Consider the following 20395-nt stretch of genomic DNA (forward strand, 5'->3'; position numbering starts at 1 on the left):
TGCCTTTCAAACTTAGAGACTCAATGATTGGTCTTGGTTGTTTTGAAAATCTCAGCCTATTCTTTTATTCAACATATGTGAGAATTTGATCCCAATCATAATATTGGTGTTAAATACTTCCTCCTAGTAAACATATATTCATATGTTTATGTAGTTATTTCTCACAATAATTTTCAAAAAATAGATCAAAGACTTGTCACTGTTATCTTCTATTGAAATGGAAGGATCAGTCGTGATGCTAACGGTGCATATTATAATGATGAAAAGATCTAGATGATCATGGTAGACCATAACACAATATACCAAAAATTTGTGCGGGTCTGCTATGCTGTCACTAGATGGGACTCTAATCAATGTGGAGTTTTTTTAATGTGTAGATTTTTGATTCATGCGATTGGATAATATTTAGCTGTACCTATTAAAAATGATCAGACACTGTATACCATCTTAGGCATCCCATTATAGAAAATTTTTCTGACAGTTGAAATTTTTGTCAAGACAGCAGTAGTAGGAGTTTCGGATGGTGATGAACAACATATGAGTGTGTCTCAGCTTGTATCTGCTCCACTTGTATAGTCAGACATGAAGGAATCTCTACTTGATGCATCTCTAATGGCCAATGAAATTGAGCATGAGTATGGAGGCACCCTAATATGTATGGTTGGTGGACCAACAGGATCCGTAACTGATAGTCATCAGTGCATGGTAGGGGAAGAGACTGCGTATCAATATTAGAGTAACGTCATATTTGATGATGCGGGGGCCGGTCCTAGTTATGTAGTGGCTACCATAGAGCATGTGGAGTATGAATCTAACGGCTCTATATCACTTTATCAACCACATGCATACCATGCCCGCGTTGGAGGATTAAGAACCGCAGTTACTGATACAACTTTATTTGAAAATAAAACCACTGTCAGTTATGATCCTAATCCTATTCATAATGAAGATGAGGATGATGATGTGGAGTCTGATGGCAGTGATAGTGGGGAGTCCAGTGCGGAAGAGGATGTCACACCACACAAGGTGCCCCTTGTTCCTGAATTTGGGTTTGTTGATGCGTCTGATAACGATGAGGTTGCATCCCATAGAGCATTGCCAGAACATCTATTTTTTGATGAAAATGAGGAGTTAAAAAAGAAAATGATATTCGGATCGAAAGAATAGATCTAACACATCATGAAATAGTATGCCATTCGCACCCACCATCCTTTCAAAGTTGTCGAGTCAGATAGAGTTAAATGGAGCATCATGTGTGAACAGTCTAATACTTGCAGTTAGCATCTCTGTGCATTCCTTCAAATCAATATGCAGTGATGAAAGATTACGATATATAAAAGGCCACACACATGCTTGAATACAGATGTGATGCGAGATCATCCACTGTTTGATGCACATATAATTACCGATATCATTAGAGAATCAGTTAGGATAGAGATATCCATACTATATCAATTTGCCAAGCTCATGTACATGATACACGGCAGTGTGAGGTATCTTACAAAAAAATGTAGATAGCTAAATAACTTATTATGGACGAGCTGTTAGAAGATTGGATGGAGTCCTATAACATATTAGGTCCTTGATTTTGAGGGCCCATTTGACGGCATACAGTATGACCAAGCTGATCCATCGCAATGCAAGTATGTAACTAGTAGCACTGATTTTATATGATAAATGACTACATATTTTCACACAATAATATATTGACTTTATTTTGAATAGGTGGAGGACTCAACTGACTGGTGCTAACAATCCGATACCGCACACAATCATATACTATAGGGATCAGCTTGATCAGTAGCACAACGATCAGATGGTATGGGTATCTTACACACCGGAGAAATTGGCCGCATTGCCCAAAGTATACCGATCAGATCAGTATATATGGAGGACACGCGCACCTATCATTTGCTTCGATATCATGGAGATCTATTGTGTGGAGTACGTGATGCGACAGTTTGGTATGCATCAGGGCATCCCCCCACCATGCAACACTTGTGACGGTCTCCACAGTTTGGATCGATGAGGGCGACATCGTCATGATTGGATTTAAGAGCATCGAGAGCATATTGATATATGAAAGTGGCTAGAAGATTTGATTGTGGCTGGTCCATCCATGCTCCCCATGATAGATTATTATGATCTATATCTGAAGTGGTATAGGAGCATCACTAGGCAATTCATCTTGCCATTGATAACTGAGCGATCCGAGATGAGATTCCGTCCTTCGAGCAATATGATAGATATTGTGGTAAGTATATTTTGCTTTCATCTCATTTTATTATGTTGTTATTGTTATACTTATAAATAATATTTATTTTTCTTTTCATACTAACAGTTTCAGAAGATCACGTCGCTACACCACCGAACAAGGAGTAGCTTCCATTTGATCACTATTAGGTGCAAGGATCGAGCACTTGTCGATGTTATGGATGGTCATATCGATACTATATGAGTCATCTCTAAGGATAGATGACTTCACACTGTACTATCGACAGATGATCCGAGTACCTCATCATATGCCCAGTACACCTCATATCTTGGCTTCTCGAACTTCGACCTCTCCATAGATGATGCATCTATATCACAGAGGATGAGCGAGCTGGAAGACATGTCTTACCGGCTCGATGAGTAGCACGTCGATTGTACGCATGAGAGGGCCAGAGCCAGGGGTCGACTGAGAGTTTTTTTAGATAGACGTCAGACATATGTTGAAAGATCAAGCACACTAGCACCTTCCTCTCCATCGATCACTGCCACGCCTGAGCCATCACGATAGCGGCCAGAGGTAACATGCATTTATGAGAGGCAAACGCAGAGGAAGCCCTAGTATCTTGATATATACTCCTCTCGATAGTTGTAATACTTGTACATATTTTTTTTTTCTAACGAATTTTGTAATACCGGTTCATCATTTCTAAGATATCTTGTCATGTTAATTATAAATATGGTTGGAGAAGTTTAAATTTGTATCTTGAAAAAGTCAAAAAAAATTTAATAGATAAAGATACTTGGAGAAGGTCAACATTGTAAATTCATCAAGTTAGAGATGCAAACAATATTTTTTGAAAGTTTCAAAAATTAAAATTGAGAGAAAATCAATTTTGGATATTAAGAGGCAACCACAGGTTGTAGAGGTGGCCAACGGACTTGGCCCGACCCGTAATGAATAGTGTTGGATATAAAATACCCCCCAGCCGAAGTTTGTACCAGGAGTGACCCTCCCGGGACTCTGTCGATGTCCAACCTTAGGCGACATCTTTTCGAACCTCTCCGGTGGCCGAGCTTCTGCAATATTCTCAAGTTCTGTCGACGGATAAACTTCCACAGCTTCTTCCACAAGTGTCGACCGGGTTCCCCCGACAGACGAACTCCTGCCGTATCTCCTGGGCTTCTCCAGCAATAAGCTTCTTCGATCGTCCATCAGGCTGCTCCAAGTGCTCTCTGGATTCTACTATCGGCCAACCTCCTACAAGGGTCAACCGCTCCCCGAACCTCTTCCAGATCTTTTCCAACAGGATTCGATCGACTGCAATCCGAATTTCTTCCAGAACTTCGTCAGTTCGTCAGTGGCCGAACTTTCCCAACAGTAGATCTCTATGACGGGCGGACTCCATCCAAGTTTCTACGACGATCGACCACCTTCTGGATTTTATCCGAACTCCTACGGGAGCCGGACATCAGCCCTGGGCTCCCATTGCAGGTAGACCTCATCCGAATTCTTACAAGGGTCGGACTCCGAGCCCCCACCACAAGCGATCTACTCTGAGCTTCTGCTACAAGCGATCTACTTCGAGCCACTACTACTAGCGGTCTACTTCAAATTTCTACTACGAGCGGTCCGCATCGGATTTCTACTGTAAGCCTCCACCTGAGCTTCTATTATGAATGAATTCCTTCTGAACTTCTATTGCAGGCAGGCTTCGGTCGAGCTTCCTCAACAAATGATCCCCATCCGGACTTCTACGGGAACCAGACTCCAATCGAACTTCTGTAGTGGATAGATTTCGGACGAACTCCTATGACACACGGGCTCCAGCAGTCGGACCCCTCCAGCGGGTGAACCTCTCCAGCGACATCCGACATCCACTGTCGGTCGACCTTCTACCGAATTCTGCATGAAATCGAACTTCATCCACAGAAAGCCCCTAACCGAGCTTCTACAGCAGATGATCTTCGCCCGCAGTACTAGCACCCAGGGCACCCAACGGTGGAAGGCTCGCCAGCAACACCCGAGCTCCTCTTAAACGGAGAGCTATCCCTCTCCACCAGACCCCCCAACCGAGCTTCGGTCGATAGGCCTGGACTCCCTGGCAGGCCACAGTAATGGCCGCGACTCTGCTCCACTTCCTATGACGGATCCCACGCGGCTTCATCATGCTCTGGCAAGTCACGACAACGAACATCACTCCACTCTCCACAACAGGCTCTACGTGGCAGGCCACGGTGATGGCCACGACGCCACTCCACTACTCTCCGTAACAAACTCCTTATGGCCCCGAACGGCCCACCCCCAGGCGGTTACAAACGTCGCTGTCAATCTGTTACGCCCTCCGCATATAAAAAGGGGACCCCTAAATATGTTATTCTCTAAGCTCTAATCTCTATCTCAAAACTCTGCTAAAATTTTCGTTCGAGCACTCCATTCTTGTTGAGGCAGAGAACTGACTTGAGCATCGAAGGATCTTGCCGGAGCACCCCCAACTCCGGTTTAGACTTTCTTTACAGGTCCCGGCGGCAACCGTGACTCCCTCGACTCCAGCTTCTCCGACGCCGGCGAATTTTTGCACCAACAGGATTGGCGCTTGAGGAAGGGCGGCATGTCTTCGCAGTACCCTTATTCTTAAAGGAGTGCTCAACGGGACCACCTCCGGTCATCTTCTCTGACATCTCCTCCTCTGGTTGTCTGCCTGATCTCCACCTAATGCCTCCCTGAAGGGCATCCACCAGGCGGTCAACGACCTCCACGGCCAGATCTCAGCGAGCTCCGCAAGCCCCGGCCTCATCTCCGGTTTCCCAGGCTCCTCCTCCTCCGGCGACGGCAATCGGAATGGAGCAGTTTGACCTGCTGGTTCAACAGGTCAGAGGCCTCACCGAAGCAGTGCAGGCCATGCAGCAGCAGCTGCAGCAGCCGCAGGCATCGGTGCGGCTGGAAAGAGCATCGTCGGAGTTTCAAAATCCGATGACTGGGCGGGACACATGGGCCAGCCGCCCTATCTTTCCCAAAAAAGAAAAATAGAAGGCAGAGAGTCCTCCGTCCGATCATGATTCAACCCCCGGAGAGTCCCTGCCTCCGCTCCACCAGAAAACCCTTGAGGCCCGCAATCGAGAGGACCTCCTGGATCAAAGATTCTAAGAGATGAACCGACGGATCGAAGAGCTCCACCGTGCTCCCACTGCTTACGGTGAGGACATCTGCACTGACCCTCCTTTCTCTCAAATGATCATGCAGGAACCAATCCCGCCGAACTTCAAGCTCCCCCAATTCGAGAGCTACGACGGGACCTTGGACACGATCGACCACCTAGAGGCCTTCCGGACCATGATGCTGCTCCATGGCGCATCCGACGCCATCTTGTGTCGAGCTTTCTCGTCTATCTTAAAGGGAGCAGCAAGGAATTGGTACTCGAATTGAAGCCAGGTACAATCTTCTCCTTTGACCAAATGAGTCACCAGTTCGTGGCTCATTTCGTCAGCAGCCGGCGTTCCCGGTGAGATTCGGAGTCCCTCATCAACATCAAGCAAAAGGAGGGAGAATCCATCCGAGCTTATGTCAACCGCTTCAATGCCGCCGCCCTAGAGGTCCGGAACCTGGATCAATCGGTTGCAATGGCCGCCTTAAAGAGCGGCCTTCAAAAGAATGACCTTCTCTTCTCTCTGGAAAAGAAGTATCCTAGAGACTTTGCCGATCTGCTGGCTCGGGCCAAAGGATATGCCCGAGTGGAGGAAGCCTTCAAGCTGAAGGACGAGGAAGCCGCGAAGGAGCGGCAGGCGGGTGACTCCGGCAAGCCTGCAGTTGAAAGAGGGCCGAGTGAAGCCCGGCCACGTTCTCGAACTCCTCCCGGGCACAAGAACGCCCAGACTCCCCGAGCACGCAAGCAGAGAAGCCCGGACTGCAGGGTTCGGTGGGGCTCTCCCCCAGGAAGATTCCGCAGCTATGCCCCCCTCAACGCATCGAAAACCTAGGTGCTGATGGAGGTCAGAGAGCAGCTCCCAAGGCCAGAAAGGATGCGCACACACCCTGAAAAGTGCAATCCTAACAAGTTCTGCCTCTACCATCGTGACCACGGCCACCACACAGAGGAATGCATTCAACTTTGAGATGAGATCGGAGAGCTCATCAGACGAGGTCGGCTCGACAGGTTCATTCGACGTCGGCCTGAGAGTAGAGAGGATCGGCCAAGGGCCCTGCCACAACCTGAGCCACCGAGGAGGGAAAAGCAGCTCGAAGATTGGCCTCCAATTGGGATCATCAACTCCATCTCTGAAGGACCTCGATGGGGAGCAGACCTTCTACGACTATGGGATTTAAAAAATCTGTAAATGTATTACTAACGACTTTGCTTTAAATCAAGATTCCTTTCAAATTTGCATATCTTTCCCTTTTAGCATGGACTCGTAACGACAGGGGATAACCCCTTCAGACAACGAAAACAAAGCCATGTTAGGAACAGGAGAAGAACCTTGTCTTAACATGGGCAAAGTTGAAAGTCCGATTATTTTAAGACCGGACGGGGGGCGAGGCCCATATAACAGCCCTTATGTGCCCCCACAGCCCTGTTAGGGACAGGAGGAGAACCTCGCCCTAACATGAGCAAAGTCGAAGGCCCGATTCTCCTTAGATCGGATGGGGGAAGAGGCCCTGCAATGCCTATATGTGCCCCCACAGCCCTGTTAGGGACAGGAGGAGAACCTCGCCCTAACATGAGCAAAGTCGAAGGCCCGATTCTCCTTAGACCGATGGGGGGAGAGGCCCTGCAACGCCCATATGTGCCCCCACAGCCCTATTAGGGACAGGAGGAGAACCTCGCCCTAACATGAGCAAAGTCGAAGGCCCGGTTCTCCTTAGACCGGATGGGGGGAGAGGTCCTGCAAAGTCCATATGTGCCCCCACAGCCCTGTTAGGGACAGAAGGAGAACCTCGCCCTAACATGAGCAAAGTCGAAGGCCCGATTACTTTTAGACCGGATGGGGGGAGAGGTCCTGCAATGCCCATATGTGCCCCCATAGTCCTGTTAGGAACAGGAGGAGAATCTCGTCCTAATCTGAGCTGAAATCGACTACATCAGGAATAAAAGGAGAACCTCATCCTAATGCCGACTAAGATCCGATCATTCAAGATCTGATAAGAAAAAAGAGAACCTTCTCGACGGCCCCTCTACGCTCCCGCGACCCCGTAAAAAGTTAGGGAGAACCCTTACTTAAAAAGAGGAGGGAGATGTGAAGGAAAAGCGACGGACTACACTAGTGAAAAATGGAAGCCAAACTATACCAAAGACACAAAGGACCTCGTCTCCACGAAGAAGGAGAAAGAGAGATCTACAGTCATAAACAAAAAGGCAAATCAACACGACAATGGCTGGGAACCTTCAAATGATGTCGATGTCGAACAAATCAAAAGACACAAGAAATTCGGTAACAACGACCTAATACAAAAATGAATAAGGAACCTTCGGACAACATCGACATCGAACGAGACAAAAAATGAAAGAAGTCCGGCGGACGATAATTCAACACAACGCGCGGACAAGGTAACAAAAATCTCTTTTTCATTTCGTTAGCAAGGTATACGTTACAGAGCCCAGAAGGCCCAAAAAAAAAAAAGAAAAATGACAAGAACAGAAAAAGAAGACACATAGAAGGACAGAAGGCAAAAAGAACCCTAAGGGGGCCCCACTTCTTCCGACTTTGAACTTTCGGCTTCGACCCTCATCAGGGAGTGCCTTAAGCTTTCGACTTCTTCTTCCAATTCTTTCTCCCTCATTAGCATCTCCATATACCTCTGATGAAACCATTGGCTTTCGTTCTCCGCCTCTCAGAGCCTTTTTCTTAGGACCTCGAATTCTGCCTCCGCATCCTTGACCGCCTGCTGCTCGTATACCAGCTGGATCTTCAACTGCTGCAGCTCGGCCTTTCCCTCCCCAAGGGTGACGGATAGCTCTTCTATGATTTTTCTCAGGGATTGGAGTTCGTCGGGGTCTCGAACAGGGACGAACTGGGCTCCTTCAGATAACTGCCTTTGAAGGCGGGCAATCTCGTCGGTCGCCATCCTGAGCTTCCTCCTGTAGTCGTCCATCTACTCGCACCAGCCGGCCCGGTATGCATTGTAGTTCACCTCAGCATCCTGGAGCTGTTGCTGAAGATCGGAGAACTTCCTCGACCATTCTCGATCGTGGTCGGCCCGGGTCGAAAGCCAGGACGAGCTTCCTTCCAGCTGGCCGATCTTCTCCCGTGCAGCTGACAGCTCCGCTCCAAGAGAGCTGATCTTGGAAGCCTGAGCCCAAGATCGGTCGCTGGCGCACTTCTTATGTTCCTCGAGCTCCTTCTCGAAGTTTGCCTTCCTCTGGCTGTAATCCATGATCCCTTTCACATGGAGGTTTCGGAAGTAGGTGGCCTCCGCAGTGGCCTCTAAGTGGCTCTCCCTCAGCCTGCGAAGCTCGTCCTCCATCTCCCTTAACTTTTCTGTTAAATGACAGACTTTTTTCCTCAGATGTCAGATCGTGGACCTCAGTGAAACTCCCTGTGGCAAGGGAAGCACTTCGACAGGGCACTACCATCGGGAGACAAAAGTGTCAAGGCGCGGCTCATTGCAGAAAGGAAAAAGAAAAGAGAAGAGAAGTTTTCCATAAGGAGGAGCCCAATTTTATTGATTGAATGTCTCTTAAAGACAAAAGAAAAAAGAAAAATCACAGTAAAAGAAAAATACAAAGTCAGAGGTCTGAGACCTCCGAAGCAGGAGTTGGGGAGCCCGGTGTTCTTGGAAGGGGGGCTGCGGTGGCAGCGGCAGTAGGAGAGGGCCCGGCTTCATCTTTAGACGCCTCATCCAAGAAGCTGAAGTCGAGCTCGGAAAATTTCTTGACCATCTTCTCTTGGCAGAGCTCGAATCCTTTGATGAATGCATCTTGGCCGAACTTGACATTCAGGTCCCTCATTTCAGTGGAGGCCTTGAACTCCTCCACCGCTTGGCCCCTGGCCTCCGAGATCAGGATCAGAATCTGCTCCATCAAATTAGCGACCTCGGCCTCCGCCTTCCTCACCATCTCCTCCGAGGCTTGCTTTTCTTTCTTGAGTGCCTCTTGGAGGTTGGCTACCTCGACAGCCTTTTCCTTGAGGCGGACAGCCTCAGTCCGACGACCTTCCTCTGCCTGGATAGCATCCCTCCTCGTCTTGTTCATCGCCTCGATGTTGGCAAGGAGCTGGTGTCCGATCTGCAAGGGCGGTCGGAAAGTCAGAATAAAAGCTGAGAAGTTAATTGAATGAAGGAGCGAGGGGAAGGAGGAAAGTGAATCTGCTTACCTCGAGAAAGGACCCTAGAGAGTCCCAAACCCACTGTTCGAGATCGGTGCGAATGATCCTCTGGACGACTTCGGACAGGATGCACCCGTTGATCAGTCACTTTATCAGGTCCCTGTCATTAAAGAGATTCTCCACCGGCTCTTCCTCGGAGTCGTGGGATTCTTCAATGGTGGCTCGATGGCCGCTGACCCTACGGGCCACCGTCTTCTTTCTCCTCCCTCTCTCAACCCCTGGCACCTCCTCGGAGCGGGCCCCCGAAGCGGAAACCTCGACGGGAGAACTCCTCGAAGAGGCTCGGGGAACCGGGGGCTCGGCATCTGAAGGAACATCGACAGTGAGGACTGCCTGGGCAGGCATGGCTGAGCTCGTCTCCTCCGTTCTGGCCTTCTTTGCCGACCCGGAGGCCGCAGCGCCTTTTCTTTTGTGAACCTTGAGGCCCCTGACAAGCATCCGTGCTGCTTCGGCGTCCATTCCTAAAAAAAAAAAAGAAATGAGAAAGAAAAAAAAGAGAGAGAAAAAGAGATCAGCAACGGAGTGAAAGAAGGAAGAGGTGACACATAGTTAAAAAAAAAAAGGAGGGGGGGGAAGAGAAGAAGAAGAAGAGAAGAAGAAAAGAAGAAGAAAGGAAAGATGGAATACTCGCAGGATCCAGGGGACTCAAGCTGATGTTGAACAGAAATTGCTCCTTCAAAAGGTTGGGAAGGGAAGGAGTTGGATAACTAAGAAGTTTTCAGGCGGCTCAAAGATCGTTCTCCCCCAGGCTAGAAGCCAGGCGGACGGAGTCCCTCAGGGAGCCCCAAGGGGGCAATCCCAGCTTTAAGATCGGACATTGGACGTAGAGGTACTTCTCCTTCCAGTTATGGATACAAGAGGGAGCACCTTTCAGCAACCCCTTCTTGCCGAACTGGAGGGAGAAGTACCACCAGTCCTTTGCCGAGGGGTGGCAGTTGAAGGTGTAAAAATACCTAAACAAAGGAAGAGATTGCTGAACTTCGACTACGTGGCAAAGGGAGAGGAACTCTATCAAAAACCTAAAGGAGTTCGGCGTGACTGAAGCTAAAGAAATATCTAGAAAATGAAAAAGAGCGATGACGAAGGACGGAAGTGGGAGCCGGAGCCCAGCACGGAAGGCCTCCTGGTACAGGCAGAAACGGCCTGGTGGGGGGGTGCTAGCCCGATCGATGGGATCAGAAAGCTCCAGATCGTACTCCGGAGGAACTCCATACTGAACCTTTATCAGTAGAAGTTCGTCCGGAGTCAGAGAACAGGGAATGGCATCCGGCACAAAAATCGGACGAGGCCCAGTCCTAGATATGGGTTCGTCTACAGTATGAGGATTCTGAGGGACTGAGGCAGACGAACTCCTGGAACCGCTAGAGGTGGAGGTGCCAGAAGACATTTCAAGCAAGAACCCTAAAACACCCAGAGAAATCAAGAGAAATAAGAGACGAAAGGTTCGTAGGGAACCAAACAAGTGAAATACGACAGAAGAAAAATGAAGAAGAAGGAACACCTAGATGGCAAGAGAAGGAACGAAAGTTCTGGAACTAACCTAAGTCACTCCGAAGGATGCAGAGGTGCAGGGACAGGGATGACTCGAAGAACACCTAGGGCCAAAACGGACGCCGAGGAAGGTCAGAGCTCTCAGAAAGAAGGCGTGCACCAACAGAACTTTCAGGCAGAATGAAACTCCCGGAGGAGGAAGGGTGGGTTTAAATAGACCCTGGGATCCGACGTAATAATGATTGTGGATCTTCCCAGGCCGACCCATATTCACCATGTGTCCCACTCGCCACAGCAGGCGGCTAAAAATGGCTGACAGCTGGCAGAGCCATCATTGCACCGTACCTGAAGCCACGCTCCAGCGAGAATTTTGAAAAGTCTCTTCGGATCGCCCCGATTTGAAAAGACTCCAGCATGCGTGCATTAAATGCCAGGATATCTGAGGGCAGTCGCACGCAGAATTCAAGGGGGCAACTTCGGCTGTGAAAATTTCTCTATACTTCCTTCATTCGAAACTCGAACTCGAAAGTAGGGAGACTGGTGTTGGGTACAAAATACCCCCCAGCCGAAGTTTGTACTAGGAGTGACCCTCCCGAGACTCTGCTGACGTCCAACCTTGGGCGTCATCTTTCCGAACCTCTCCGGCGGCCGAGCTTCCACAATATTCTCAAGTTCTATCGACGGATAAACTCCCACAGCTTCTTCCACAAGTGTCGATCGGGTTCTCCCGACGGACGAACTCCTGCCGCATCTCCTGGGCTTCTCCAGCGATAAGCTTCTTCGATCGTCCATCAGGCTGCTCCAAGTGCTCTCTGGATTCTACTATCGGCCAACCTTCTACAAGGGTCAACCGCTCCCCGGACCTCTTCCAGATCTTTTCCAACAGGATTCGATCGACTCCAATCCAAATTTCTTCCAGAACTTCGTCAGTTCGTCAGTGGCCGAACTTTTTCAACAGTAGATCTCCATGACGGGCGGACTCCATCCAAGTTTCTATGGCGGTCGACCGCCTTCTAGATTTTACCCGAGCTCCTACGGGAGCCAGACATCAGCCCTGGGCTCCCATTGCAGGTAGACCTCATCCGAATTCTTACAAGGGCCGGACTCCGAGCCCTCACCATAAGCGATCTACTCCGAGCTTCTGCTACAAGCGATCTACTCTGAGCCACTACTACTAGCGGTCTACTTCAAATTTCTACTACGAGCGGTCCGCGTCGGATTTCTACTATAAGCCTCCACCTGAGCTTCTATTGTGAACGAATTTCTTCCGAACTTCTATTGCAGGTAGGCTTCGACTGAGCTTCCTCAACAAATGATCCCCATCCGGACTTCTACAGGAACCAGACTCCGACCGAACTTCTGTAGCGGATAGATTCCGGACGAACTCCTACGACACACGGGCTCCAGCAGTCGGACCCCTCCAGCAGGTGAACCTCTCCAGCGACATCCGACATCCACTGTCGGTCGACCTTCTGTCGAATTCTGCATGAAATCGAACTTCATCCACAGAAAGCCCCTGACCGAGCTTCTACAGTAGATGACCTTCGCCCGCAGTACTAATGCCCAGGGCACCCAACGGTGGAAGGCTCGCCAGCAACACCCGAGCTCCTCTTAGACGGAGAGCTACCCCTCTCCACCAGACCCCCCAACTGAGCTTCGGCTGATAGGCCTGGACTCCCTGGCAGGCCACAGTAATGGCCGCGACTCTACTCCACTTCCTATGATAGATCCCACACGGCTCCATCATGCTCTGGCAAGTCACGACAACGAACATCACTCCACTCTCCACAACAGGATCTATGTGGCAGGCCACGGCGATGGCCACGACGCCACTCCACTACTCTTCGTAACAAACTCCTTATGGCCCCGAACAGCCCACCCCCAGGCGGTTACAGATGTCGCTGTCAATCTGTTATGCCCTCTGCTTATAAAAAGGGGACCCCCAGATATATTATTCTCTAAGCTCTAATCTCTATCTCAAAACTCTGCTAAAATTTTCGTTCGAGCACTCCATTCTTGTTGAGGCAGAAAACTGACTTGAGCGTCGGAAGATCTTACCGGAGCACCCCCAACTCCAGTTTAGACTTTCTTTGCAGGTCCCGATGGCGAATGCGACTCCCTCGACTCCAGCTTCTCCGACGCCGATGGATTTTTGCACCAATAAATAGTAATGGGCTGGACCTGCCTAGCTCGTTCCTCCAAGCCGGGCTAAGTTTGGGGTTCACGAGCCCAGGCCCGAGCTCGGCATGAGCCCGATAAGGACTACGCCCGACCCGACCCACGGCCTGTGCCCAACCCGGCACGATAGGCCACCCATGGCAAGCCGAGCTAGGCCCGGCCCACTTGACTGCCCACGACAGGCTAGGCTAGGCCCAGCCTATCGGGCCTGGCACAATTAGAGCCATTACGGTAACGGTAACATAACGAGTAAATTTTTTTTTTAATTTAAAATGATAAAATTTTAGAAAAATATTACTTTTATCCTCTCCAACAGCCATATAACAGCTATATTTGAGGGTAGGGAGGTCATTTGATAATTTACATAACTTTTTGATAAAAAAAATTTTCAAAAGACCAATATACCCTCTATCAACAATCAAAAATGACTAGTTTGTGAAACTATTTTAGGAAGCATGAAAATTTCTAATAACTATAAATAGAGGTTCATTCTCACCATTTCTATCACACCAAATCTAATTCATTCTCTCAATCTTTTTTCACTCTCAATCTTCTTCTCTCTACAAGCTTTTCCTATTTACTTGCTTACAATCAGTTCTACTCAAACGTCCTTGAATTTTCTCAAAGTTGAAGGATCGAGCTACTAGCATCGACTACTAAGCTCTCTCATCCTCTATCTTCGATGAAGAGTACATTGTTCTCAACATAATCTTTTTATTTTTATTTCTTTTTATTAGCATAAATAGATTCTTATTATGATAGCCATCCTAGTATGACCCTCAATAAGGAGACGAATACTCTTGAAGAAACCATTAGTACTAAGTACGTAGGATTAGGAAGAGAACTAATGAGGTATGAAGAAATTTTGATAAATCTACAAATGCCCAGGATGAACTTACGGTAGTTTGCAAGAAATACAAAACCATCCTGATCGCTAAATCCTCTAGTGGCACTGGCCACTTGAAATGCCACATAAAACAACATAGGACACATGATGCAAAAATCCAAGCCCAATTGAATTTAGCTGGGGGTGGTCTTAGTTCTGAAAAATATAGTCAAGAAATACAATGTAGAGAGCTTGCTAGATGGATAATTCATGAGAAAGAACTATTTATAAGAGTTGAGTCAGAAAAATTAGAGCGATATATCCAATGGGGTCTACAGCCCCAATATAAACGAATTAATAAGAAAATAATTTATAGAGAAGCAATGAAGCAATATATTGAAATGAGAATTAAGCTTCAAAAATTATTAGAATCTTTAAATTGTAGAGTATCAATGACCTATGATATTTGGACTGCTAATTACTAATTTGTTAGTTATATTTATTGCACTGTACATTTTATAGACGATGAATGGAACATAAATAAAAGAATTATAAGTTTTAAACTACTTGAATTTTCACACACTGCACTTGTAATTTTGAATGCTATAATGGCAACTACAATATATTATGGTATTCAAAATAAGATATTATCTATTACTTTTGATAATGCATCTAATAATATTGCTGCTATTTCTTTATTGAAACAATCATTAAATCCAATTTTGGATGGTGAGTGTTTACATATTAGATGTGTATGCCATATACTTAACTTATGTATGCAAGATAGATTAGATATTTTAAATCATTTGATCACTCGCATTAGAAATGTCATCCGATTTATCGAGCATTCTCCTTCGAGAAAATAAGATTTCAAGCAACTATATAACTCCCATGGTAAGACATACAAAAAATTTAAACTTGATGTTGTGTATAGGTAGAATTCCACATATCTTATGTTAAGTAGTGTATTTTAATATTTTGAGTTGATAAATATTTTTATAAATTCTCGATTGTCTTTTGAGGAACCTCTAACTTCTAAGGATTGGCATGTTGCCAAAATTTTACAAAATTTTTGAAGAATATTTTTGAATACAATAAATTTTTTTTGGTATATATTATTCTACCTTCTATGAATTTTTGATATATATTATTTAGAATGTCGAAAAAAAAATTTATATAGAAATGATGAAACTTTGGCCCCTCTAGTTCATGCAATGGAGGCCAAGTGGAGAGAATATTGGCCTAGATTAAGTATTATACACTCCATTGCTACTATTTTTGGTTCTAGAATTAAATTAAATGGTATTCTTTATTTACTTGATGAATATCATGAGTATATGCTGACCGATTCAATTGATGATAAAGAAATAGTTGAACATTATTTGCATGCCATGTATAGTTTGTATGATGCCAAGTTTGGAGGTAGTAGAGCTGGTGTAATCACATCTAAACAAGCAAGTACAAGGAGCAGTGGGAAGCACAACATATTATAGCAGATAGTCTAACAGCAACTACAATTAGGTGGTAGTTCATCTTTATCGTCCCTATCATCAGAATTAAACTTTTACCTCACCAATGATATCACCGCTGTCCTCAATCTCAATCAGCTAGATAATTTTGATGTACTGCAATGGTGAAAATCATAGCAAAATATTTTTTCGATGCTTGCTACTAGGGCACGAGATATTTTGACCATGCTAATGTCTACTATCACTTCAGCATCTGCATTCAGCACTGGTGGATGAGTCTTGGACGAGAAAAGAAGCAGAATGAACAAAGAATCTATAGAGATGTGTGTTTGCTTCAAGGATTGGCTAGATGTGGAGAGCCGACTCTAAGACATTGGTGAACATCTAACAAATTCTGAAGATGATACAAACACAACCACCACCAATGAATCCATAACCTCTATTATCGAGATAGAATTTTAATAATTGTAATTTGTAAATATATCAAGTTTCATTTTTCAATATGAATAAAAATTATGATGTATTTTTTTAATTATTCTTTTTGGAAACTTTACATTCTCTGTAATTTGAACAATAAGCAATTCAATTATCAATAAAAATTTTGAGATATTTTTTCATAATTTTTCTATATGTATATTTCAATAATAAACCTTTTTTTTATTTTTTTTCAAAACTAAAGGCTAAAAAATTAAACATTAACCTTAAAAGTTAAAAATCTTTTTTTTTAAATTTAATATTAAATAAAAAATAAAAATGGGCCTGACGGGCTTAACACAGCCCAGGCCCGCACGGGCCTAGACGGGCCCAGGTTGGGCCTAAATTAGGGCGTTAGGCCGGGCCTAGAAGGGTATTTTACTAAATGGGTCGGGCCAGGCCCAACCCATGAATAAACGGGCCCAGCCTGGCTCAGCCCGACCCATTGGCCATGTCTACTAGGTCGTCCCTTTTTGGATGGGGTGTTGGCATAGAGTTTTCGGACTGTCATGCAAAAGGAAACGACCCATGGGACAACCCCTATGCCGGAGGGCGACCCATGAGTCGACCTTTGCTATACCTGTGAAAATAATTTTTTTTGTTTTGATTTGTAGCATGGTAGCGGTCGACTCATGGGTCGACCCATGCCAAGTCGATGCTGTGCCACATGCTAGAACAAAAAGGTCTGTGAAGGATGTTTCAAAGTTACCCTATAATAGAGCGACTTATAGAGTCGTCCTATCGTAGGGTAACTTATAAAGTCGTCCTATAATAAGGCGACCAATATAAGCATCCTATGGCAGAGGGACTCATACTATAACCACCTATTCTCCAGCTGGCGGCAAGATTGATGAGTCAGCATAAAAAATCATTCTATCATAAAATGACTTTATTTTGGACAGTATTTTTATAAATAATTTTGGAAAGATATTCTTTTGATAACTTTTTTTTAAAGTTGACATTATTTCGGTAAAAAAACCCTCATATGTAGTTGGAGTTTTCAAAGGTGAGAAATGAAGATGTAGCATTTTTGCAAGAATAAAATTCTCATATTTTATGAAAAAAAAAACTCATATGGGACATGAAAAAGTCTAATTTCCACCAATTGAAAATTTATATTTTTTTTTCAAATATGTCCTTAGGCATTTAGATAGAATGGGATTAGATCTTTCCATGTATTAAGGGTATAATAGATATTTTACATAATTTTCAGAAAAATTAATGTTTTACCAAAGATAAGCTATTTTGAAATATATCACTTTTTTATGGTCAATCAAATATGCAAAATCTATTTTTTCTATGTATTATATATTCAAGCATTAGCTTTCTAGCTGGAAAAAATATTCCAATAAGAAAAATTTATTCTTGTGAGCCAAATGAGTCTTAAATGCTATATAACAGCAAAACATCTAGTTGCATGGGGTTGGACCTTAATTGTTCAAACTTTATTGCTTGGTTGATGGACATATATAAATTGATGTTGGACTGCTTAGTGGTTATTGTTACTCATGGGTAGTTTGAGGCTAACTAAAGGTTGATTGGTTGTACAAGAAAGATCTTATTCATGGTCCCCTCAGAAAAAACATCCTATCAATGGTAGGTTGTGTATCTATCGATTAAAGTCCAACCAGAGCAACTATGGGTAATTGATAGGAGAGTTTCCTCCTCCATTTCCTTATAGCATTGACAGCAATAGCTATATGCAAGAGATACAGATGGCCATGCCTTCGCTAAATTAGTTAAAATTAATGTATGCCTTTTTTTTTCTTGATAGGGAATGTATGTCTTTCAAAGTATAAAAAGAATCTCATCTATCATGACAATAACCAAGCACTAACTGCTGCTACTTTTCAATTAATTGAATGATCAAGGTTCTACATTCAAATTTTAGAAGATGCATCCTTTAAAAGGAAAAATGAAATTAAATACCCTTCAATGTATGAGCTGGCTGATTGTTTTCATTATTTATTTGGAATGTTGAGACAGTTCTTCTCACTCAAGATCAACTTTCATGGTTTCTTCATGTATGACTTCGGCAATTTTATTCGTTATTTCTAAATGAAGGTTACATTTTTTTTCTTGCTTACAATCCAACTTTCATGGATTCCTAAAATGCTTAGATTCATCTTGCAAGCTTCAAATTGGCTTAAATTAATAAAGCACTTTGTCCTCCAAATGTCCAATGCTCGATTTTCTTTGATAAAATTGATGAAAACGTGGTTTACAAAAAAAAAAAAAAGGGAATAAGGCCCCATCTCTCGTTTGTATAAGTTAGAACATTTTTAAATTGTTTCAAGCATCTGAAATCATGCATGGACTTGATGTAGAAGAGATATATGTGGATGTACGTATGAGCAAGAGCCCCTCCATGGCATTATGTTGAAGCTTTATGTCAGTCAATTAGTTGGGTATTATTTCTTCCTCTCTTTTCTCCTTGTGTTTGAGCTCGTTAGACTCAGAAGGGGGATATGTGAAATGGTGTATATTTGTTAGTTTGATCTTGGCAAACGACCATGACGATCTCGACATCGGTGGAGTTACTAATCTGAGCAGATTGGCCGACCACTGCCGAGCCATATGTCTCCAATTCAAAGTATATTAAAGGTAATTAAAGCCTGTTAAAAATATGATTATGATTTTGCCTTTCATGGGGCACATTGTGGAAGGGCTACAGCTCATCCTGTATGGTTGAATGGTTATTGCATGATGGTATTGTTATTCATAGAAAAATAGTTCTTTTCTTGAAGCCTACTACCATCTAACCCAATAATGAATGAACTCTTACTCTACATAAACAGTGTCCAGAAGGATCTTCCGCTTTGCTTCTAATATTTTTCTCCCACTCTACAATGCTATCGGATGTCCATTGTTTCTCCCCAAATTCTTGTCTGACTTAGACATCGGAGGATTTTTAGTCGGACAAACTCCATCAATTACAACACTCTCAAACCTCCATTATTTTTTTTTAAATCCTTGTCTGATTTAGGCATCGAAGAACCTCCAATCGGATAAACTCCAGCAAATAAACTTTCTTTTTTTAGTTTCAGGTTGGATTGCTAGTGCTAGACTCTATTCGAGCTCAGCCACAATCGCCCTTCAACTCATCTTTTCACCTTGGATTATGCCTGACCTCATTAACTTGGTGCTTGATCCAATCTCACCCCTTCAAATTGGATTTTGGCAGCAGCAAGTAGCAACTCTTTTCTCTCTTTTTCTTTAAGCTATGCAAAATGGCAACTTTCAACATGAATCATGGATACATGATCAAATCATTTGCCCTAGGAGCTTCTATAGAAGTTATTCATGTGTAAGCTAGGAATTAACCAAATCAAAGTACCTGCATCTCACCTTCCAAGACCTCCAATTACGATCTAAAATCACAAGAAAATATTGAAAATACAATAGAAAAAAGAAGAAATATTCCGACAAGAAATTAAAACCCAAGAGGGATAAAAAAAGCTCGGGACCAGAAAGATCAACACCTCAAAAAGAAGAGAGGGCAAGGACCAACAAAGGATAGAAGAACAGATTGAAGAGAGAGATTGATGGCCTGGACCTCAAAAACCACACATTTAGGATACAAAATAATCGAAACTACAAAGAGACTCCATCATTAATTAGTTTAGCAAGGGCTCGCCCATACGGTGGGTCCTTAGAGAGGCTAATCATTTGTGGCTTTTTTTATTGGGTAAAAAGAAAGTTAGATTAATATAACAATATAAAGTGTATACAAATATATTTATGCTTACAGCCAAAACTACTATAGGACCCAGTAACAATATAAGGGTCCAACTACTAGAAGACTACGTAGAGTGACATATACTCAGAAAGAGGAATCCCAAGGTATTACAACAGGTTCTATAAGAAAACAATTACAGATATCAAAAAATGCCCCCTTGTGATGAAGCAAACAGTAAGAGAGAAAAAGGTTGCAAATAAAATTGCACTTTTTCTGAACTCACTTACTGCTGAGGACATGTGCAACCTCGGGCACAAATGTGAAATCTTATTCCCAACTTCTGATGACATTGATATCAACAAACTGAAGGATATGAAAAAGGCCCGCCGTGGTTCGAAGTTGGGTCTCGTTCGTGAAGGTTAAATTACTGTTGTATCAAGATTTTAGTTTATTTTGCCAAGTCTAGAAGTTGAATGGATTCTATGGAACTCTTGTATCTGGCTCTTCTAAAGCCACAGAGCCATAGAAATGTAGAACTCTCTGTATTAAATAAAATAGTTGTCATCTGCAACTGGGATGCTTTTGATGTAGTTAGTAGCAGCTATGGGGCACTCGAGACAACTTCAGTCACACTTTTTCTTAATAGCAGAGAGGCTTCATTTTCAAAAATAGGTTGTGAAAAGATAAAAAGATGACAACTCTCTCGTGGAATGTTAAAGGGCTAGGACTTAGGAAAAAGAAAAGGAT

The sequence above is a fragment of the Elaeis guineensis genome, chromosome 16 (assembly GCF_000442705.2).
Source record: "Elaeis guineensis isolate ETL-2024a chromosome 16, EG11, whole genome shotgun sequence".
Classification (NCBI taxonomy): Eukaryota; Viridiplantae; Streptophyta; class Magnoliopsida; order Arecales; family Arecaceae; genus Elaeis; species Elaeis guineensis.